At 42.3% G+C, this 24308-nt stretch overlaps 1 long non-coding RNA gene across 1 annotated transcript; it reads left to right on the plus strand.

The window, feature by feature from the left end:
• Positions 1-20504: 20504 nt before the first annotated feature.
• Positions 20505-23052, plus strand: LOC120408558. Its single transcript, XR_005600779.1, has 3 exons — positions 20505-20561; positions 21476-21590; positions 22835-23052. It is a non-coding gene; the product is annotated as an uncharacterized LOC120408558 (long non-coding RNA).
• The last annotated feature ends 1256 nt before the right edge of the window (positions 23053-24308 follow it).

The raw sequence follows: 24308 nt of genomic DNA on the forward strand, positions 1-24308 counted from the left end.
GGAGAGCAGGATTTCTCATACCCAGCACAATCACATTTGTTTATGACAGTCTGGTAAATATTCTGAACAGATGCAGAGCAATCATTCTGCACTGCAAAAAACCTCAGGCTCAAGATCTGCTTACGCTAATTTTTTACCTATGGGAAATGAGTGAAGGCTAGGAAATATCAAATGAAGGAACATCACAGCCACAAAGTTTAGAACCAGATCTGCATCTCAGGTGCCTCAAATAATCAGAGATATTGAAGCTTTTATTTCAGTATAGATCCGTTTTATAGAGAGGGACCTGAGCAGTGTAAGCTGAATCTGAACTTCCCGCTGAAGAGAAAATCCTTTTAAAAATGGGGATTTATTAGCCCAACTTGTTGGTTTTTTAAGAGGAGTTTGTTTTGTTTTGGTGGGACAGTGCTACTGTGATCCAATTCTGTAGGCAAATGCCTGTTCCTTTGGTAGCAGCATAGCAACACTGCAAACTGAGATATTGTATGTGTACAGAAAATGAGATCACTCTACATTTCAGGCTATTCTTCTTTGGACTAGGGTGAATAATTACACTCCATCCTTTTTTGATCCAAATCTAATATGATGGGGGAGGAGATATGAAGAGTATTTCTTAACATTTAATGTCATTCCCAAACCATAGATCAGCTCCCTATGATGTTCATGGCCCTTTGGAGCTCTCCTTACAATGATTTAGGAATAAATGCACATCTAATTAAACTCTCAATGAGGATGAAGCAAATTCATTAGTTAAAGGAGTAACAGATGCCCCAAAACACTTGGGGGGCAAATTATTATGGACACATAACTGTCATCCTACCCTCCCCCAGTCACATTTTCCCACCTGCTTATGTGGTGTACACCTGTGGCTTGTTGGCAATGAGCATGGTTGTAATGTGAAAGACTTAGGGCTTTTCAAAGCTACTTTTGTTATATTTATTGGAAGCCTTTAAATTATTTTCCTACTATTCATATTTTGTATATTCTAATCATTCTGGCCATCATAATGTATCTTGAACTTTTCTAAATGGGGTAAACATTAAGGTCCAAGTATTTTCAAGTGGGGACTTGACTGTATATGAATGCAAGTACCTGCATTTGCACAAACACATGCAAAAAGATGTGCTTGTGAACGTAGGTGGGTCTCTACTTTTGGACATTTAAAGCTTAATTTTTCAGAGGTGCTGAGCTTCTGCAGCAACCATTGACTTGGATTGTATTTGGAGGTCGGCGTCACTGAAAACTAGCCTCTTACCCAGCTTAAATTTTCCCATGCAGTTACGTGCACAAAACTGACCCACAATTATTTGTACAAACTAGTATGTCTATCTCCCTGACTTGCATACCCTAGACTGTTTTGTGAATGCAAATATGAGTTCTGCCTGTGCAAATAGTTCCATGTAAGAAATATGAATGGGCACATAGGATCCTTTCCTACAAACATTTACCATAAGGACAGGTTTTGTGACACTATGCCCCATATTCTTCATAGAGATATTGTTATGATATGCATATGCATAACTAAGATGTGTCCTATGCAAGATGGGACATGGTGAGGTATCATTGGAAAGGTTATAATTTACTGGATATGATTATACTATTTGTATGCATGCATCATTTCTGTATCTGAAGTTAGAAATATTGACTATGTAACAATTACAAGTGGGTTTACACCTTGAGAATGCAATGAGCCTGGGCCATTAGGGAGAACAATAGCACTTTGAAGATGCTAATCTCCCACCTTCCTGAGAAGCTTCCTTGGATGCTGCAAATAACCTTTGACTCATGTCTGCTTTGACACTGCAAGGTCATGTGATCATGTCACTTGGTATTGGACTCTATCTTGGACTAGTATTTTTCCACTAATTGGGGTGGGGGGGGGAATCAAACTAGGAAATGAAGGATTCCCGCCAAATGTAAATCCTATTTAAGGCAGGGAAGTGAGTTAATCAGGGTTCATTCTTCATTGAATCCCTGCCCAGGATGACTGCTGGAAACATCTAAGAAACAAAGACAAAAGCAGGGGAGAAGAGCTGAGCCCAGGCTGGAAAAGGTGTCAGGCCTGCGAAAGAAATGCCAAAAACAACATTTAGGGTGAGAAATTAGTGCACATCTTCCTCCACATTGAGGGAGGAGGCTAATTTCATGAGCTTATGCTGTACCGTTTTCTGTGCAGCGCAAGACAATACAATGTTGGGTTTACTCTTCAGAGGGGGAGTGCACTCGAATGCTGGGCCATTCCTTAGCTGAGTCTTCCCAGGCAGAGCTGATTTCAGTGTCTGTGTCTTTCTACAGCTGGGTGTGTCCCTACCTGTGTGTATGCTGGAGGAGGCTTGAGGACCTGGCTCAGCCTGACTCAGCCTGACAGTGTAAGGGAGCCCAAGCTGGTGGAACAGGTGGATTTAGTGGTGCCCTATTACATCAGGTGGCACCCCAGAGTGGGGGGGTAACCTGTCACAAGGTTGAAATATTTCACATAAAAAAATAGATCATTGACATTTGATCTGGTGGAATTTTTCACAAAACATTTAAATCTTTTTTTATTTTCCATTTTTTACAGAAACTTAAACAAAAGACCTCTGCAAAGGCAGCAGGACACAATCTCTCTCTTTTTTATTTCAATATTACTATTTAACATTTATATTGTGGAACAGCCTAGAAGCCTCAGCCAGGCTGGGCTTCATTGTGCTAGGCCCTGTATAAAGATAATTATACTGCCTTCCTGTGACGCATGGCTAGAAAGGGTTAAACAGCTTGCAGGCTGAATGACCCAAAGCCCACCTTTAAAGTCATGTTAGAAAGATATGCGAATGATAATTAGGGCCATTCATACTAAATAGGCTAGAACTTTGAAATGCAAACCTATATTGTTACATACAATTAGTATTATTCTATCTTAGAGGCTACCTATAAACAGAAAGTTTCTGTTTGTCACTATAACTATTGATTCAAAGATCAAAAGGGAATATTAACATTTAGATGAATCTTGGTTAAAATAATGTCATTGTCTATATGTCTCTTTGACGTTTGTAATAGATTGCCTAATGGATAAATTGCCCTGTGTTAATTTGTGTAAATAATTACTGATGGTGTTTAGAAAGCAAACAGTTACACCAAAAGCCTATTGTTTAACCAGGACTGTGTGGTCAAGGGGATGCTAGAACACTGTATAAAAAGACCCTTGGGTCCTGATCCTGTTAATCTCAGATCTGCTTAAACTTCATCAGGGGAAGTTTGAGTTGCAAGACTCAGGTCCCATTTATGTTGGTACACCCTGAATACGTATTTGGACATTGGACTATAACCTATGAACTGAATTCTAAAGGAACTCTTTGCAATTTCAAAGCTCACCATCTCTGCTTTGAATCTTCAATCCATTGAGGTTCACTCATGTATGTATATTGATCTTTTAATGAAACTCTCTCTTTTTGTTTTTTAATAAATTTTAGTTTAGTTAATAAGAATTGGCTGTAGTGTGTATTTGGGTAAGTTCTGAACCATTCATTAACCCAAGAGGTAATGTGTCCAATCCTTTGGGATTAGTAGAACCTTTTATTGTATATGATGAAATAAGATTTGCAGAATTTTTCATATTTGACGTGGGTACCTGGATGGAGGCCCAAGGCTGGATCACTTTAAGGGAACTGTGTTGTTTGGACTTCTGAGTAACCAGTAAGGTAATAAAGAAGCTGTTTTATGCTGGCTTGGTAAATCTAAATATTGGAATATCCACAGTTTTATAGGGATTGTCTGCCCCATTCTTTGCAGTTCACCCTAATTGAGTGTTCATAGCTGGCCCCTACTGGGACCCTGGTCACCCTTGCCTAAAAAGCTTAGTCTATAAAACAAACCAAAACAGATGGATGATATAAACGAGCAGGCAGGGAGAGGGCAGGGAAGATGGAGTAATAAAAACTAAAAGGATGTATGTCATACTTGCAATGTATGGATTATTGCACATATCTATATCTACAGTATGTCACATCAGTACACTGTGTTTCTATAGGTTTCCTCAATGGATCTGGTCTGCTGGGGAATTAACCCAGCAAAGAGCGCTGCATTCTGGATTCCCCTGCTGCTGGAATGGTCCCTGGGGCCCATTGTAGTTAGGTGTAACTTAAAGCAGCCTTCAGAACTGGAGTGCTGGAAAGTTGGGTAGTTCTAGCATAAAATGAGAGAAATATATACATACCAAAAATACACTGGACCCTAGCTAGAATGCGTGTCTATATAGCGCAAATTCGCATAGAACGCAGTCGTGGCCATGGATGCTAAATTCAATTACTTTAATTGCAATTCATTTTAACGCAGTCCCTACTATAACGTGGGCTAAGAGAAGGCTATAAGAGAAGGCTAAGCAGGGTCAGGCCTTGAGGCAAAGCGAAGGGCAGGGCCATGATCTAGGCACCGATGGTCCCCCCCTTCTAGGAGCTTCTGACATTCACGCCCTGCCCCCCGTAATGCCGGGGTCACGTGCCACCCATGGCAGGAACTGATATCCAAATTGTTTTGTCTTATTTTTAACAAATAGATATGACACTAATGGCTTAGTCATCTCCACATGAAAGAGGGGAGGATTCAAACTAAGCAGCAGGGACCAAATCTTACATATGCACTCCCCGGGGGCTGACACATCCTCTCAGAAGCCTGTTGCATTGCTGTGTTCTCTGACAGAACTCAAACGATCACTCCCCTGTGATAAGTCTAGGTAAACTTTCAATGATATTTTCTGTAGTATCTGTGTACAGGCGCGCGTTTAACTCTCTTTTATTTTACATTGTCTCTCTTTCTCACTCTAAAAGTGTCCATAAAAATGTGGTTCCCTGCCTTATTAGCTGTAGGGTAGTTACTGGCTAATGCACTTATAGGGAGAGGAATTCTTACTTCAAGAGTAGCAGTCAAAAGCAACTTAGATTGTAAGTCCTTTGCGGAAGGGTCTGTCTTTTTGTTCTGTGTTGTACAGTGCCTACCACATTAAGCTTCTGCTCCACATTTGTGGCTCCTAGACACAATATAGGTTAATAATAACAAAGTGACTCTATCTTTATATCAGGTTAAAAGCATCAATAAGGTTACAGTCTCCTTACAGAATAATGACATAGAATGGCCAAATAATTAAGAGATAGGAGGCAAGTTTTTATCAAGGCCCTCTTGAAACTCAGTTACTACTTTAACTCCCTGATGTTTTTTCTGCTCAAGCTAGTAGTCTATTTAACATGGCCCCTTCTCCCAGTAGTGGACAGCTACATACCCATTAAACTGTGTAAGGTTGTGCTTGGTTGAGGAAAGGTAGAAGATTCTTAGAAGCTTGGACATACACACTCCAGCAGAGCAGCACTCACTGCAGTGAGAGATTTAATACTGTTCTGACTCTCCAATATAATCAGCACAAGGTTTTATTAGAAGGTTTGGAAAGATTTAAGCAGGTTTGTAAGAAATTCAGTGAAATGATATGAGAAGGGAGCAGTGGTGAAAATGGAAAAAAATTACTACCCTAACTTGCTGTCTGATGCGAAGCAGAGGGTTGCTGTGTGGATCTTCGCTCCTCCTTCCCCAGCAGGTGCTGCATCCAAAGGGTTCCCTGGACTCCTTGCTTTCTCCACTCACACCAGACTGTCTTGCCAGGAGGCCAAGGAATTTTCTCGGTGGCTTTCCTGTTCTCTGGGACTGTCTGTTGACTCCCCTTCAGGTTTTTTACCCTACTAGTGGAGTTCATTGTTCTGCTCCTTTGAGCATGAACAGAGAGACCTAAAAATGGGGAGCAAGTCTGGAAAGGAGAGCAAGTCTCTGTCTTGCCCCTGCTGAGGCACCTTTTGTTGCCTCTCAGAAGGTGGAGGATGGAAGGAGACAATCTGAGGAGAGGAAAGGGAAAATGAAATAAAAGGGATGAGTTTTAGCGGAAATTCAAATAAACTGGAGAGCCTTTTAAACTGTGCCAGACTCACTCATTTTCTTGGAACTGTCGGCTTCATTTTTTTCATCTGAGTTGGTCTCTCATTTCTTTTTGAATATTCCAAACTGTGGCTCTGAGACATGCTTTTCACACCCTTGAGTTAGCCTCGTTAGACATAAATGAAGAAAGTAAGATTGCGACTCACAATACAAAGGACAATTTGTTTTTAAAGAAACTAATAACTAGAGCGAGGCCCAAACAACCCCAAACTTTAGATCTGTCTCCCAATTTGCCCAAACATTCATGCTGTGGTCCATCTGTACCTATATTAATTAAAACAATTATTGTTTTTATTGGGGATCTTCTGGATATTAAATAATAATGCAATTGTCACATTTTTCCATTAGGTATGAAATAATGTTTTACATTAATTCACTAGCTCTAGCAATTATAAAACTACACACTTTGCATGTGGCTAAGATTAGAGTTTTTAAGGAGGATCATTTTCATAAAGACCCAAGTGCAGAACAAATGTCAGGAATTGACCTGCTGCAAAAAGTGGTGTTTAGATGTTGCTTGTAATTACTAGAACTGGGAGCACTGGCTGTTGGGAGTCTGAAAGGACAGGAAACAGGAAGGAGGGGGAGGAATTAAGGAGGCAGTGTGAGAGTTACAGAGGGTGCAGCAGCAGCAGCTTGGTAAAGAGGTTTCCACTTTAAAAATAAAGTCCTGTTGAAGCAGGGCCTGCTGCAAAGTCAGTCTCCAGGCAATCTAACAAGGGCAGCTGGCCTGTAGTATGTTGCCTGAATGGCTACAGTCCCTGGTTGGTTGGCGGCATCAGCAGACTGGCTCCTAAGCCCAGTAGCAGCAGCAGTTCAGCAGCTGCTCAAAGCATTTGCCCACATCTGTGCCTGTTTGTTCCCAGCCCTGCTCCTCGCTTGCCTCACAGCAGGTAACCTGGTCTTGAGCCTTAGCTCTGACTCCTGATTTCAGCTGACTCTGGCTCTGACCCTGGCCTCTGCGCCTGGCCTTTGACTTCGGCTCTGGTGCCTGGACTTTGGCTCCACCTCTGACTCTGAGCTCCAATTCCTGACTCCTGACTTCAGGTCTGGCCCTAGGCTCTGGCAGCTGCCTCTGACGCTGGCTCTGACCCTGAACTCTGATTTCTGACTCCTGCTCCAATTGCTGGGCATGACTGCCCATGTCCTGGTCACTGGCAACAAGGTCTTCTATTTTATCAGGCCCCCGAGAACACTGCAAGCGGATCATAGGGGAAAGTGATGTGCCTAGAGGAGGCTATATATACCTTATGCTGAAGCAAACCTTGTTTGTTCCTAATATGTTAGAGTAATTCTAGAACATCTCTCCTTGTGAAATTGGCTCCTACATTTCTGTAGTCAGTGAGATATGCTGGAATGGCAATCTGTGGTCTATGGAGCTGAGCCCAGGCTGGAAAAGGTGTCAGACCTGTGAAAGAAAGGCCTAAAACAACATTTAGGGTGAGAAATTAGTGCACAACTTCCTCCACAATGAGGGAGGGAGGGAATTTCATGAGCTTACGCTGTACAGTTTTCTGTGCAGCACAAGACAATATGGTCATAGCAGTTAGGTATGTATTTTCCATGGCCTTGAGCCTCCTCTGCAGAGCAGCGTTGAGTAAAAGAATGAAACAATTACTGTATATTTATCACTATTCCTTGGAAAAGTTCCTTCCTTTTTTGTGCTTATGTGCACCTTATTTTCCCTCTATGCATCCAATAACCCTGTCTGCGGCTATTTAAGCTCTCACCTCTTAATAAAATGTATTGATGTGCTATTATCTAAAAGGTTCGGTTCTCTTTTCATCAGCAATCAGCGCTTTCTGCTACATTTCCTTTATTCAAGTAATCATTTTCTATTTAGCCTTTTTCCTTATTTGATGTGTGGTTGATTTGCTAGCAGTACTTTTGACTCGAGATCCATATGTGGACACTTTATGGTGCACCAAGCATGGAGGGAACCTTCTTTTGTCTGTTCCTTCCTCCAGGTGCAACCTGCTAGTTCTGCACTAGATTTTTACTTTCTTTCTTTTTGTTTCTCAAAGGAAATCATTTCTTGTGTCCTAGGCTTATCTGTTATACCTCTCTTGATCATCCTTGTCCATTCTAACATTTTCACATTCTTCTGAGTTTTCAAAACAGTTCAGTAGCTGGAAAATCCTACTCCATCCTAAATGGTTGAAAATAATAATAATAATTAATACTCACCTAGCTCTTAAGTAGCTCTTATTAATTGTGGTTGGATATTTGGGCTCAGGTTGCACCCTGAGCGCTCGGACCCTTTCACCTTGCAGGACTTGCCCACGGTCACCCATCAGGCAACTGGCAGAGTTGAAAACAGGACCCAGGTCTCCTGAGTCCTAATCCAGTTCTTTGTGCACTGGGCCACACTACCTCAAATGTCTTTAACTTAGACTGTAATTTTTAAAGACCCATAAGAAACATTTTCTTCTTTTACATCAAGCTGGAGATTAAATAGTTCTTACCTCCGCAAAACCCACGAAGGCAGAGGGACACTTGTGATATTAAAGAAATAGTGATTATGGGCCAGATTTGTAAAGGTATTTAGGTGCATAAAATGCAGATATGCACCTAATAGGATTTTCAAAAGTGTCTTGGCCCCTAACTCCCATTGAGATAATTCATATAATTAGTAATTCAAGATTAGCTTGGTCACCGAATTATTATTACCCCATTGGTTCCATTACCTTTTTAGAATCCAGGTGCATTCATTATATTTTATTTACACTGTAATTGCTCTGCCTTGTAGGTAACCTTCTGGCTATATGACTTAGTGGCAATTAAAAGAAGAAGCAGAACCGCAGTGTAACTACATTGTAGTAGGCATCCTTCAGTCTCGGGAGACCATGGGTAGGTGTCCCTGAGAGGTGAAGAATGTACTCAGTTGCTTTTATGGCAGCCGCGAATGTGGCTGAAGAGACCCACTCGAGAGAGAGAGAGAGACAATCTGTGCGACATCTGTCCAGGCCCCTTTTGTTTTTGCTTTGCTCTGGTGTTCTAGTGAATGAGTTGGCTGGCAGGTATGTTTGTTGAAATAGCAATGTATATATGGAAGAACATGGGAAGTGATTTTTGAATGTGTAATTGAGTTTTCAGATTCTAACAGTTACACTACTCCAATCAAAGCTCATAATCATACCATATGACCTATGTGTCCAGTCCAAAGAACAAAAAGTTTGAATGCTTGCAAAAAATTGCTTGCAAATAAGATACAGCCCAATAATTATTTTTAGGAAAATGTTTGAATAATTTCAAAGAACACATTGAGAAAATTGTAACATCCAGGCAGTTAAATATGTTGAATAAATTATTAATTATTAATTATTCACCTTGTTCAATTGCTGATAGTGCATCATTCCAGAAAGAACAGAGGTAACATGAGGGTACAGTGCTTAATTCTGTAGAGCAGAAACACCTCAATGTTCTGAGTCTCCAAAGTTAAGTTACCAATGCCACACTTCTTTTGAAAATACTGGGCAGTACGAGATCTAGTCTGTAAGAACAGTGGAACATGTTTGTAACAAGCATTTCAAGTAATTTAGGCCCCTTTATGTCATGATATATGGATTCATTAACCTTCTTTAAGCCGGAAGATTTTATTAAAGAAAATTACTACAACAACAGACAGACTTTATGCAGCTTGAGTCCCAGCTTTACCACCCTGGTTTACCAATGATAGAGTTCCAGGAACTCTATACAGCATTAGATACCTAGCAGCTGAATAATATATTGCAAGTAAACATTTCATTACACTCTACTGATGCATCCAACCCGTGCGCAGACCACCTGAACTAGAGAGAGCCCCAGTCTCGCCAAATGTGCCTTTCTTACCAGCAGGCCTGGACTCCACTTCATTTCAGAAGAGTCCTGGTGGAGTTCTACACCCCTTCCTGTTGCATTTTCAGATGGCAGTCATCTGGTCCACTCATCCATCTGGCTTGCCTATAAAACCAAACAGAGGAGGGTCCAATTTAAAAAAGGGAGACAGAGATTGAAAGGGAATATAATCAATATAAAGGCCAGAGTGGTCATCCTTAAACCATTGTTGTTGGGGTAGAGTGAGGAGGAGGAGGAGATTAGATTTAAAGATGTGTTTTAAATGTTGGGAAGGATGAAATGAGATTTTTCAGGGGGAGCTGAGTCCCACACCATAGGTCTCATGACAGCAAAAACCTGCTGACCCCAGAAAAAAAATTATAAAAATTGTCCACCTTTCTCTAACACTGATTCAGCTTTCCTGATGTTAGCAACATTTGAAGCCCCATTGTAGAGAGAGTGCTGGTTGTTCCAGGCATTTTTAATGCCAGGTCAAGTAACCTTGCTCAGGGAGAAATTGTCATGAATACAGTGATTCCTGGTGTTAAAAGTGCAAATGGAAGTTGGTGACCCATCTTCATTAGGGCTTCCAATGCTGCTAATACCAGTGGAGCTCGACTGAAGTTAGGAACGGTGGGAAAGGTTTCGAAGATTTTCATGGGGAAGGCAAGGCATGTGATAGAATCCTTAAATGGCACAGATATTCATGTGTGTCTGGATCAATGACTAGGCATCAATTATCGTTAAGGGCTTTAAAATCCATTAGTGCCAGTTTAGGGCCTGGTCCCATTGAATTTAATGGCAAAATTCACATTTTTCTTTCAGTCTGAGCAAGACCTGGCCCGTAGAGTAAACCTACCATTTTGAAATCAAACTTACAATAATAAAACTATGTTCTTTAAGGTAAGGAAAAATTGGTTACCTGTTTGTTTTCTTTATTTTTGGGATTGTGGCTTTATTACACCTTTGCTCTTGTTCTTCATTTCAAGAGGCTAAGGTTTTACATGGGCTCATACAAGACTTGCTGAGTAGCAGATTTGTTAAATATCTTTGATTCACAAATGAAGTGCCCGATTCTCCAAACATACATATGAGTAATTTTACTTTGAAGTCACTGGTACAAGCCACATGAGTAAAGTTATTCCTGGGAGTAAGTATTTGTGGGACTGAGGCTTACCCTTATAGTCCCAGTTATTTCGTATTTTTTTTACTTGTTTGCATTAATGTTGATTTAATTATATTTTATTTTAAAATAATAAAAAGAGAAAGGTTCTCCTTCTCTCTTTCTCTTTCTAAGAGATAGGTTGTTCTATGAAAAAAAATGGGAATTCTTTATTAACCCCATTCTTTGAGATGCACACCACACACTATAAAAGACAGTACCATATTTCGTGCAAAGTATTAATTGGTAGATGGAAAGAGATGAGAGTCCCTGTGAGAGTTGGAGAAACTGGTGAATATAGAACCCAAATAGCAAAAGTGGAGACTGTGGTGACAGTTTCATTATTCAAAGAGCTTGGGGTCCTGGGTGGCCCTGTCCTAGATTTTGCAGCTTTCTCTTTGACCACGAAGCATGGAGGCCAACGTTAGCCAACTCCTCCATTTGCTGGAGTGCCTTGGAAAAACCTGTCGTGGCTCTGTACTAGAAGAATGATGTCATCCACATAGTCAAGGTCTGAGAGTGAGAGATTACCAATCTTAATGCAGTTGAATCTGGCAGAATGTTGCATTATGAAATCCACTGCCTGACAAAAGAGTGCAGGAGCCAAGACACAGCCCTACCTGACACCAGATACTAATTAAAAAGGTGCTGATATCTGATTCCCAAGATGTACAGGGACAGTGGTTCCATTATGCAGCTCCACTAATCAAGTCCAGCAGAGTGGCTGGGACACTCTGCCCTTTAAGGCCTTCCATTGTGCAGCTCAATCAACTGAGTCAATTGCAGCCTTAAGCTTGACATATGCCATTTGCAGGGGCTTCTTGAACTCACAGTGTATTTCCAACAACAAGCAGAGGGCCAAAATGGTGTCTAATTTGGACCTGTCCATCATAAAACCTGACTGTTGGGGGGCAATGCTTCCAATGCTGCAGGGGCTCCAAATGTGCTAGCAGAACATGTGCAAACGCTGTCCCTGGCACGGATAACAAGGGGATCAGCCTGTAGTTCTTACATTTGCTATGCAGTCCCTTCCCCTTATAAAGTGAGATCACAATACCATCCTTGGCAAGGTCCCAGTTCTCCACACCAGGTGAAAGATGGCCAGAAGTGATTCCGCTACAGGGTCAATAGCACATTTCAGCAGCTCTGGGGGAATGTAGGCTCTGTTTCCTGCATGTGCATTTCATGCTTGAGACTGACTGCTCCAATTGTGCCAGCATAGCAGAGTTGTTGATGGGAGACCATGATCAGGCAGGGTGAGGTGTGCTTTCAGATAAACTAGGCCAATCTCGTATAGTTATTTGAATAGGGGGACTCAAACCTTGAATTTGACCCAGTATTCCCCAGGGAGCCAGTGAAGAGAGGTGATGTGCTCTTGGGGTGATGTATTCTTAATGGCCTGTGTTGCTGAGTGGGCTGGCTGCTGTGTTTAGAACCAATTGGAACTTAAAAGTCATCAATTTAATAACTAGTTATGGAGCCCTGTAATAATCAGTCATGGAAGTCGCTAATGTGTGAATCCAACAGGAACGGGTGCAGTGCTCTCAACAGCAGTAGATGGTCAAGGGCATCTTCGCGGCTCTTTGGAGAACCCAAAGTGGTGAGGGGCCCAGGTGGACACTGAGACTGGACTATCTGAAGTATCTGAAGGTGGATGCTTTCAGTGACGAGTCATGTTATAGAGGTGAGGAGCTGTTCATGTTCTTCCCTCTCGCATCAGCACCATCTCAGCCTTTTTGTGATACAGCTTGGATCAGGGCTGACTTTAGTTATAATGCCCAATGTCCTCACTTTAAGTATAAATATGACTGGTTTACGTGACTCTATACCAAAATCCATGCAGATTCCTTTAGTATGAATTTCTTTCCAGCATTTTGTACCTTTTTGACAAAACTACACAGGGAACTCTTGACTGATTTACATAAACAATTGCCTTAATTTCTTCCACTTTCTCCATTCTTCTTTGTGAGTTAGTTTTGAGTGCATATAGGTTATAGACAGTAGGCCAAATGCATCTCTGGGCAAGTCAACCAAGTTCCACCAAGCACAGCTCTGGCCAGCTTTGTGCAAACTTTGCTGCAGACAGAATTCCAGTTTATGTTTGAATTTCTTCTCCAAACTCATTGCTGCTGTGATCCTGCGTGTGTGGTTTTGGTTTGGTTTAGTTTTGCTATGTTTTATTATCCAAGTGTCTTGAAAATATAGCTAGATATATTTAGCATAAATTCCCCAATGTGAAAATTACCAAATGCTTAGCAATAAAGGGGATTTTAGCTGCTAATTTTATTCATGGGTTGTTTTCCACACTTGTGATATACAGTAGTCCAGCAGTGTTATACTCTCCTTAATCATGTACAACTCTCTCTCACTCTTGTCTGGAATAACCTGGCAAAACTAGCAACTCGGGGTTGTTGTTTTTTTTCATTATCTGCTTCTCTGCCCTCTTTCTGCACCCCAGCCCCCACCACACAATCACACAAAATCCTCCTGTAGCCCTACAGCAAATTCATTCTTCCTGCTGGTAAACTCCATACAGAATTCTGGGTGGCAGGCTCTGACCAGGACTGCATACAAATTAGCTTGTGAAAAATGGCATCAAGTTAGGTAAAGAACAAAAGCAAACTGACTTCAAAGGGAATGTACCAAGTGGAATCTACGGTTACTATACACCAGGGTTTTAAGAAAGCCAGTGTTAACAAAAAAAAAAAAGAAAAAGAAAGGAAAAAAGAAAAAAGCAGAAGCAGCAGTAGCTACAAAACAAGCAGTTATCAGGCTTTCTCCCCTCTTCTTTCTTTTGGTGGCACATAGGAGTAGCTTTTAGAACAAATCATGATAAAAAATGTAGTTCTTTGATATTCGTTTGGGCTACAGCTGCTGCTCCCAGCACTTTGTTCTTCCTGATATTCTCAGCAATTCACTGAGACAACAGTGCTCCCTGCCCACCATGTCTGGACCAGCTTAGAGACATACAGAGAAAGAGAGAATCTCAGCCAGCGAATCTGAATTGGCTGGCTACAAATGAATTCTGGCTGGTTTCCCAAAGATTAGAGGCCTGGCCATGTTTCCTCTTCCTATTTTTTTTTTTTTACCCTTTCTACTCAGTCAGTGATGTGTGGCTCTCCAGCAAAGAAACAGTGAACTCACAAACTGTCCAGCATATTTTTCATGCTTGTTCTGCTTGTCACTTTTTGGGGGGCAAAAAAGATTGAAAGGAGAGGACGTTAACAAGATTTTTTTTTAAAAGATTTATTTCTCTTCACTCCCTTACCCATCTGCTCAGCATATTATAAAGCATATTAGAATAAGAAAGAACTTATTAAAACCACATCTCCTCTGCTTTGTGAAAAGGCCTAGTATTAAAATCCCATTGCAGTTGAATTGGGGTTTCCCCTGCTCTTTTCTCTTGGGGTAAAGGTTACTTTCTAGGGAAGGATGCCAGCTCAGCAGTAGCCTTTGCCATCTGAATTGTCTTGTTAGTTGTGGCTCAGAGGCTGGCTTTAGCTGGAGAGACCATCTGCAGCAAGGTTTAAACCTATTTACCTCTCCAGCAAACAGGGAAAACGTCTCTTCCTTTGTACTGAATTGGATTGGGGACAACAAATAAAATCAAAACCATGGAGTAGGGTTGGAATAAAAGGAACAGGAGTCTCTAATGATTACATTTGCTTTGAAAAAGGAAAATGTCCAGCAAGAATGGACTGAGCAGCTGAGATGCATCATAGTCACTTAATCTTATTTTACTTACAGGCACTCCCAAGTGCAGGGTCTGAAGACAAAGAAAATGCCAAATTACTAATCTACTACCAAAAGTTCTTAAAGGTTCATTTTAGGGAACTCCCTTTTTCTACTCCTCCCCCGCTTCCCCCAAGCCATTAAAATAGTGAATTTCCCTGATTTGTCAGGTGCAAAAGAAAGGAGATTGCATAGCTCGGTGAGATGAAAGCTGCTTGACTGATGTCAGACTACATGTGTGGCACATTACTGTCTGCGTGAGGTGCAAATAGAAAATAGTGATGTCAAGTCATGTCTAACAGCCACTGTGTATCCTGGGCATCCACTGGCAGCTTTTAGTCTCTTGCCTATAGAATGGCTGGGAAAGAAGTGCATTATGTGTTCTGTAAAAATCCACTCTGATGTGTCCAGCCCACAAGGATATCAAAGAATTCCTTCTTTGTACATACGTTGGCTTTCTCAGCTACCAGGATGAGCCTGCTGGACTGGACTCTGGGATACTTGTTAAACTGTATGGAGTAAGCAGGAAAAAAAGATTAAAGGAAGAATACAATCTGTGTGAAGCAGTGGTCCTGACTCTAAAGAAGCAGATGATCTGAGGGAAGGATGAGCTTCACTTTAAACTAGAGACTCTGCATGCAATGCAAATGATCCCATATGCAGCTGCCACTGGCAGCCAGCCACCCGCCTACACAAGAATAAAGTCAAAGCAACAATTCCCTGAACCCTGAAGCTTAGTGACTTCAAACAAGAAAAAAGAAAAGTGACATGATTTTTTCCAGTGAACTCCTTCCATCTCCAAATTGTGCTGATGACCTCATCAACTACAGCTGTCTACTTCAAGCTTAGCCTCCCTTTGCCCAGTGGACCACATCTGGTAGTGTCTGTGTATTCATACCTGGGATGGGAAACATCTGGGCCTACCATCTCCAACATACATAATTAGGTCTTTTTAAAGTATGCTTAAGTCCTTTTCATATCAGCAAGTTCATGAAAATGTGACAATTTTTTGTGATGTATGTAGAGTGAGAAAGACATCCAGCTGGGAAGAAATATCAGAGCAACTACACTACAGGCTCCTCCAGAGGCACATTTTTTTCTCTGAGGACCTTTCACACACATCAAGTCCAGCCACAGGACTGAGGAGTTTCCTTACTAGCAATGCTTGTGTAGAAAAGCCCATAGTCCTCCAGTGTCTGGTTGATGTACCCCTTTAATTAAGGAGTGTTGGATGTTTGTGGTGGTGCGTCTGGATATTTTTACAGCAATGGTAACTCTGAACACCGTACCATTCCATTCCATTGTGTGTAGAAATGTGCTGCCTTTGAGGACAGTGCTTTCAAGGATAATAGCACAGCCTGTGAAAATCTGAAATCGGCTGGTGGTGTGTCCTTATTCATAAACCAAAGAAGTGTTACTGAGAATGACTTAAAAATATGGCACCCCCACCAGCTTGGAACATGATAAGCTTCAGGCTGGCTCTACCAATTATTCTGTAAAACACAGCCATATGCCATTGAACCTTCCCTTGAACTGCACTACTTTCTCCCCAAGCAATTTCCTCTGTGAAAGGATGATCCTCTCAAAACAGGTAGAAACAATTGCATTTTCATTCTGTAATACAAGACTGCCAAGTCTCCTGTAGTGTATATCTACATTTGAGCTGGGAGGTGTGATTCCAAGCATGCATAGATGTACTTACATGACCTCTGCTCATGCCAGTGCCTTGAAAACAGCAGTGTTTCTGTGCTGGCACAGGCTACCTGCCCCAGTATGTACCCAGGGGTGGGGTGGCTAGCCTGAGCAGCCACGCATGCCACCATGGGCACACTACTTATAGGCTGTAGCTCAAGAAGAGCTAGTGTCATTATATCTATTTGACCTGGGAACAACACCTCTCAGCTCAAATATAAATGTACCCTACTTTTACTATGCAAATTCAATGAGAACTAGTGCAAATATGTCTCCTCAAGCTGGGAATCACCCCAAGCTCCAAGTGTAGACATAGTCATAGTGTGGCCATTATTAGTATTTATTACTGCTTGCATTTGAGTAGTGCCCTAAACAGGGTCAGGGACCCATTGTACTAGGCACCACACAAACATATGGAAAGAGGCAGTCATTGCCCAGAAAAGCTTACAGTATATAAGGCCTTGATCTGACATTTAGCACATGCTTAAATGGGAGACAGAATTGACTTCAATAGGACCTAAACACATGATTTAAGTTAACCACCTGCTTCAGTTCTTTGCTGAATCAGGGCCTGCCCTAAAGTAAAACAAGAACAAACAAAGAGGAGGCTAGGAGAGGGAATGAGGATAGCAGCAATAGGAACATGTGAACACTCTGTGTCCTACTAGATGGTTCTGAGTCAAAAGGCTTTTACTTTTTTCCCAAAATACAGGATGTAAATGAATGAAATACATATCTGCTCTCCCCACTGGTTGGCTGTCTAGCCCATGTCAGTTGCTTTTTTTTCTGATGGGTAGCATGGGCACAATGGGTCTTTAGGAGCGATTTGAAGGAGAGCAGGATAGTGGCATGTGGATATGGACCAGACTGGGGAGGCATTTCTTGAAAAAGATGAAGCTTGGTGATGCTGATTGAAGCAGTTGACAAACACAAAACTGACACTGGCATTGTTGGCAGAGAGAAGGCAAGAGATGACTTGAGAAGATACAAGAATAGATAAAGTAGGCAGGTTCCCTTAAGAGATGTATTTTCTCTAATGTTGCTTTGGAAGATGCATTACAATCATGAACATTTTTCAGTCTCTGCAACATTCTTCCCCTTGAAGAGTTTTTAAATTTAATTATTTACTTGGTGGTGTAGTTAGGGGCATCAATTGACTTCCCTGATCTTATTTTTCCCAGTGTGACTGGGTATCAGCTCTCACTTCCCCTCTTTTACCTTTGATGTATTTCATTCATTTCAGATAGACAGTAAACCAGGATTAGGACTGAAAACAAATGGAAGAAACACTATAGTGCTGTAGTAGGAAGTAGATTAATAAATCACAAAGTTTTCAATCTAGACCCTCAGAAGTTTGATAGAGAAGGTGGTTTCAATTTGACAGCAGGAACTTGACAGCGAGCTTGATTTATTCTGGTTTCTTTTCTCTCTAGAGACTGTTATATTGTAGTATACAGTGAAACCTGCTCCAAGGGAACTGCGGAACATGGCCACCACAATCTTAGTCCCCAGGCTTGTTCCAGGTCCACCTGTTGGAACAATCACTAGAGATTTCATTGGACAAAACACTCAGAACCAAATGCCCCTGAACATTGCGGGAGTTTGGAATCATAATCCTATTCTGCATTTGAATTTTGCTCTATCTCTACAGTAGGCCAGCCTAAAACCCTAGCACTGAACACCCCTTAACTTTGGGGTGTTTGAAATCTGAGTCTGATTTTTTTTCAGCTAGACCTGATCTCCATAATCAACAGTTTTCACTTTATAAACTGATGAGGTGCTTTCTGCTGTATAGTAGACCATTTAACTAGCTTCTTTGAAGAGATTGAAATATATTGAGGTCTGTGAGGTTGCATGGATGTATCTGGCGGGCAGAATCTGGCCCATGGGCAGAAATTCAAGGCTAGAACCAATGTTTTTAAATCCTCTCCATTTTCAGATAATATTATAACTTCAGGGGAATATGTACTCACTCGATGTAGTGAAACTACAATGTAGAGAGAGAACCAACACCTGTTTAAATAATATATATATATGATAATTTTTTATCACAATGTAGTCTTAAAATTGTGCAGTAATTAATGAACAAGTCAAAAACTAATATGAACTCTCTGTGGCAAAGTTTCAAAAATCTGAGCCTTTGCTATGCATGGATTAATTTGCAAAACAAATGATTTTGTACACAAATTAGTGCTCAAGTGACCAGGTACCATGACCCATTTTTGTGTGTGAAAATGTATTAATTTTTGTCATTCAGCATGGCACATGCACAAGTTTGGCTGTGATGTTTGAAAATTGACTATTCCTAGATCCCCCTCCTACAGTTTAGAAACTCTTAATTTTGCCATCAAAAAAGCTCAGCTTGAGGCTTTCTGGATAAAATGATCAAATTCCACCAGCAATGAGTGTTTATATTAAAGAAAAGCTTTAATTTACAAAGCTATTGTATTAATTACCATATATACTCGTTCATAAGCCAAATTTTTTTAGTAAAAAAGAGAAGCACCAGAGATGGGGGTCGGCTTATGAACGGGTATAGAGAGGGAGAGGTGGGACACAGCTCCTCCCCCCAACAGAGAGGGCAAGGAGAGGCAGCACAGCCAGCAGAGCCAGAAGGGAAGAGGCGGGGCCAGAGTCTCTCCACTTCTGGCCCCACTGCTTTCCCCTCAGCCTCCAAAGCAGCTGCAGCTCTGGGGCTGGCAGGCTGCAGCCGTGCTGCTCGGCCCAACCCCCAGAGCAGGCTGTGGCCGTGCCGCTCAGCCCGCTGGAGCATGATGCAGCCGTGCCGCCTGGCCCGGCCTGCTAGAACATGCTGCAGCCGCGCTGCCTGGTCTGGCCCACTGGAGCAGGCTGCGGCCGCGCTACCCAGTCTGCTGGAGCAGCTCCAGCCAGGTCAAAGACATCCTGCTCTGGCCCTCCCCAGATAAGATGGGAAGGGATGGGATGGGGAGAGTGTGGGGGGGTCCCAGGCTAGGGGTGGGGTAATGTGGGGGGTGGTTGCAGAGGTTACTCCCTTGATCCCCAGCTTCTCCCACAAAAAACATTTCCCCCACCAGGGTAAGCAGCTGGCGCGCCGGGACACTTTGTTTGTTTACTTAGGTTTACCTACGTGCCTGCGGGCGCTCGAGGTAAACAAACCATCTCGGCCCGCCAGCAGCTTATCCTGATGGCCCCGGAGCCAAAGTTTGCTGACCCCTGAATTATAGGGTCGGTTTATGAACGGGTGATAAAAAATTTCCATTTTTACTTATCCATCTTGTGGGGGTCGGCTTATAAACGAACTGGCTTATGATTGAGTATATATGGTAAGACTGATGGGAGCACTTGCCTTTTGCACTGAACTTACTTCACTCATTTGCACATCATTGTATGCCCCTGCACCTTAGAAATGGAGGAGTTCTGCCTCTTTCAAATGTTGCTCTTCCCAGGGACCACAAGGAACTTCCTCGCTGGTGGCACAGCAGATTTCCAGCTCCCTTGATTTGGAGCCTATGCTGGAGGACCCCTGGAGACATAGATACTACAGGGCCTGTGCCTTTCAGGAGCAACAGAGAAAAGGAAAAGTGCTTTTCTTTAGATCTCCCTCTCCTCCTAAATCTTCACCATTCTGGGTCAATTTTTGGGTTAAGGTGAAGAGAATTAAGAAACCCATATTTTTTCCTTGATGGGGGATGGCAGAAAAATAAATTCTAACACCAACGGGCGCATTAATAGAAAACTCTTTGAATTGAACCTCAGAGTTTCCTTTCCACTCTGCTAGCTAATGACATGTCTGGACAAATGTGGCCCTATGTCATCCTGGCTTGTTAAAGAAACTACCATAAAACATAACTACTATGCAAATCAGATGTACAGAAAATGTCCTTAAATGCCTTTTCTGTAAAGAAACAATTGTCACCAAGCAGGTATTCTAGAAACAGATGATGGGAATATATAATACCATGCCATGATGCACTGTACTTCCTGTGATGGAGCTTACCTGCAGGGCAAAGGAAAAAACCCAATTAGTCATGCTGTGCACCTGGGGAGGGGTGATTAAATAATTGCCTCCTGGCTAGAGGAGCAGTGCTAGGCCTTATAAGTAGACTCAGGGAGCTCAGTTGTGGAGATGACTACAGTTGTAGGGACTGGTATCTCTGGCAGTAAGAAGCTCTGGGATAGGGTTTAACTAACAGGAAACAACTCAGGAAGAATGCTACAGGAACAGGTTAGGCTCCCGAAGTGGAAGCCCTGAGGTAGGGCCAATAAGAAGCCTGAGTGGAGCGGAATGGAAGGGGCAATAGTTTGAAGATCTGATTGGATTTTAATTTCAACTTGTTTGTGCTACACTGGAAGGTAACAACTGAACACCCATGGCAGGGGGAGTCAAAAGAAGATGCAGGCTGAGAATGGCCATTGAAGGTCTGAAGAAGAGTCCCCAGTAGGGGGGGGGACTAGAGACAATAATCTTATGCAATGCTGTGACCAAAGATGAGGTGGTGCCCATGAGATGCAGATGTGCTATATTACTCTCCTGACAAATAGCTCATTCTTGTTTCTCAAGGTTACCTCAGGAAGAAAGTGGGTTTTTCACAGAAATGTTTGTGACTTTACTGCTGGTGAACAGTCCTGGAGACTAGAGTATTCTATTTATCCACTGCAAAGTACAGTATGGGCAGATCACAGTGCAACCTTCTCTATACTTTCCCAGCTGTTAAGCCTCAACCTCTGTTGGAGGGATATCTAGAAAAGAAGGTTTCATGATAATCAATCTTTGGTGTCTCTTGAGTCTACTGGCAGTGATAACAGTTGTGGTATAGACTCTTGTTCATTAGACTGAACATCACTCCCTGTTTGAAAATGTATTTTTAAGTTCATTATAGAATAAAGTAGGATTATAGGCTGAGCGGCAAAGGGAGACGTTTCTTTTAAGCTCAAATATTTCCAGAAAATCATACACGATCAGATGGCTTTCTGTTTCTCAAAATGTTATATTTAAACCTTTTGGGGATCTAGCCTGGGACATATTACAAGTTCTTAATTTTTTCCTGCCTAACAGGAAATGTGCATCCACTCTTTCGACAAACGCACCAATTTTGGACACGTCACACATTCCCCCGTCCCCTTTTGAATCTCTTCCAGCTGGTGTAACAGAACAGTTGTGGGAAGAAAAATCAGCACACTGAATCTTGGGCCTTGCAGCTGGAGGGCCCAAGTGGGCATCCGAAAGCCAATGCATACACCCCTGAAAAGCCAGGTAACTTACTGTATAATCACTAGAGAAATAAAAAGTTTCCTCTTCCACTCTTTCCCTTTACTTGCTAGTCAGTTAAAATTGAGGATTTCTTCATTTGTAATACTGGCAAGATATCGATGGATACATAGTTAGGTACTGTACTGAGCAACAAATAGGAAGATAGCATTCTTCAATTATTTTGCCTATGCAATTTGGGACAAATCAGTTCCCCAAATCACTAGTTCCCTGAATGTCTCTGTGGATGGTCTCTAAAAGCATCACCAAGAATATGAAAGGTGCTGTGGTACCGAGAGCAATCAGGAAGGAGTCAGAAAGGTTTTACCCACAGTTCTGTCGTATTAATTTATCAATCAAGGCTTGCTTCAAATGAGATAAGGTTGGATTCTGATCCCATCCTGTTGTAAATCAGGAGTAACTGCGGTGAAGTCAGTGGAGTTAAAGCAGTGTCATCGGTGTAAATGAGACCAGAACTGGGCTCATAGTGATGACTGATGACGCACTAAGTTAATTTCTTTCCCTGCGTGAGATCTTGTGTTGGGTATTTTGTGGTTTCACGACGCTGAGAACTATCAGAAGATCTCATGGGAAATCATGTGGCTATGAAATGAATTAACCTGTATCACTGTTGCACAGCAGGGCCTGTAATTAAGCTGTAATTCCTCCCAGATAGTTTTATACTTCTCCTTTTGTAACCATCTCCAATTCTAAACTGTGGCTCTTCTGACCTTAACCCGCTCGAGATGCGCAGAGCCCTCGTTGGAGCAGGATTGCCCTTTGTGATATTATTTTAAAGAACCCGACTTTTTCTGGTTTTGCCCCAAGAACTGGACAGGAAAAATAGAGAAAAACTTAGTTTAGGAGCATCATCAGTTGCATCTAAAGCTGAATGCTACAGAGGCTTTCTGTGGGCAGATAAAAGAAGCTTTAGCCTTGGGTGCTAAGGAAACTATGCAGCATTCAGACTCTTCAGGAGTGTAGTCAAGCTCATTGTTAGCTATCCAAAGGAAGTATCATGCTACGCTTAATGTAAAGCCTCTAAAAGCTCTCCTTTTGATGAGATCTTTCAAAATGGATAGTTCAAACGATCCATAAGAATCATAATGTCAAATGGATTTCATGGTAGAGCTAGATCTAACATTTCTTTTTAAGGTGTCCCCATAAACCAACATTAATGAAAATTTCTGAAGTTCTTATGATTTATTAATTGAAAACACTGGAGTTTTTTTTTGTTTTGTTTTTTCCAGACACTTTTGCTCCAGGAACTTTTCCCTGTAGCGTGGTGACTCACTAGCCCTCTGCCAAGATTCTGAAGCCTGTGGCTGTTGATTTACTCAACAACAATAGATGACATCTTTATTGTTGCTATGGAAGTTTTGGCTTTCATAGAATACTCAGGGTCTGAGAATATAAAGATTCCATTGAAAAATGAGTCTTTGTACCAAACAGTTTGGCGATGGGGAGAAGGGAGATAGAAAGCTTTGAAATTCAGAATGAGCATGCTCCTGATTGCAGTTTTGCATTCTTATAGCATAAAAGCTGAGAAGAAGTGAGGCTCAGCTAATTGTTTTACTGGTCTTATTATCCTGCATTGATTGTTCTTGATGTTTCAAAGGTAGAAGTATCTATGATATCATTTTTTTGAATCTATATACTTCTGTAGTGGGGTGGTCAACTGTTCTTGGCCTGAAAGGGTTAAAAGCCAGCCCTTGGAGAGGGCTGGGCTGATTGGGGAAGCAGCCTCAGCTGGGGGCCACAGCCCAATCAGAGTCCAGCTGGCCCTATATAGACCAGTGAAACGCGGAGCTGAGAGTCTCCTCTCTGGCTGTAGAGGGAGACGGGCCTGGCTGCTGGGGAGCTAGATAAGGTACCTGAGCTGGAGCAGGGCTGGGGGAAGGCCCAGGGAGCTGGGGACCTCCAGCCTGGAAACACCCAGGCTGCAGCCTAGTATAAGGCCAAATAGGTACTGGGGCTGCAGGGGACAGCCCAAGGCTAGGCCGAGGCAGCAGATCCAAACCCCTCCTTGCCTGTGATGAGTGGCTAATACTGCAGTCTGCCCCAGGGAGCAGGGGCTAGTTGGTGACTGGCAGTAGCCTACAACTGAGGCGAGGTGGGGATGGGGTGGGGGTTTCCCAGGGAGGGGAGACCCCGTGAGACTGGGGGATACTGCAGGGGGCAGCACCCCAGTTGGAAAGGTGAACCGGGGTCCAAGAGGGACTTGGGACCCCGTGGGAAGTGGGACACTGGCCTGCAGAGGGCATTCCTGGGTCAAAGAGCTAATTCCCAAGACGACCGACAGGAGGCACCTCAGGGGTAAGTCACCGCCCTGTTACAACTTCAATTCTCACTTTTTATAGGTCCTCCCCCTCATTCTTTTAGGTGGGTTAGTGTCTACATGTTTGTCTGAGGCAAGGAAAACTAGTATGTGACACACATGAAAATATTTTGTTCTCTCATTAAATGTATATTCTCAAACTGAAATTAACCATTTGAGAAATGTGGCTTTACAATAGAGTTCTCCCCCTGTAGAATCATAGTCATAGACTTTAAGGTCAGAAGGGACCATTATGATTGTCTAGTCTGACCTCCTGCACAACACAGGCCACAGAATCTCACCCACCCTCTCCTGCAACAAACCCCTAACCTCTGTCTGAGCCATTGAAGTCTTCATATCATGGTTTAAGGACTTCAAGGTGCAGAGAATGCTCCAGCAAGTGACCC

This window comes from Mauremys reevesii, linkage group 6 (assembly GCF_016161935.1).
Source record: "Mauremys reevesii isolate NIE-2019 linkage group 6, ASM1616193v1, whole genome shotgun sequence".
NCBI classification, from domain to species: Eukaryota; Metazoa; Chordata; order Testudines; family Geoemydidae; genus Mauremys; species Mauremys reevesii.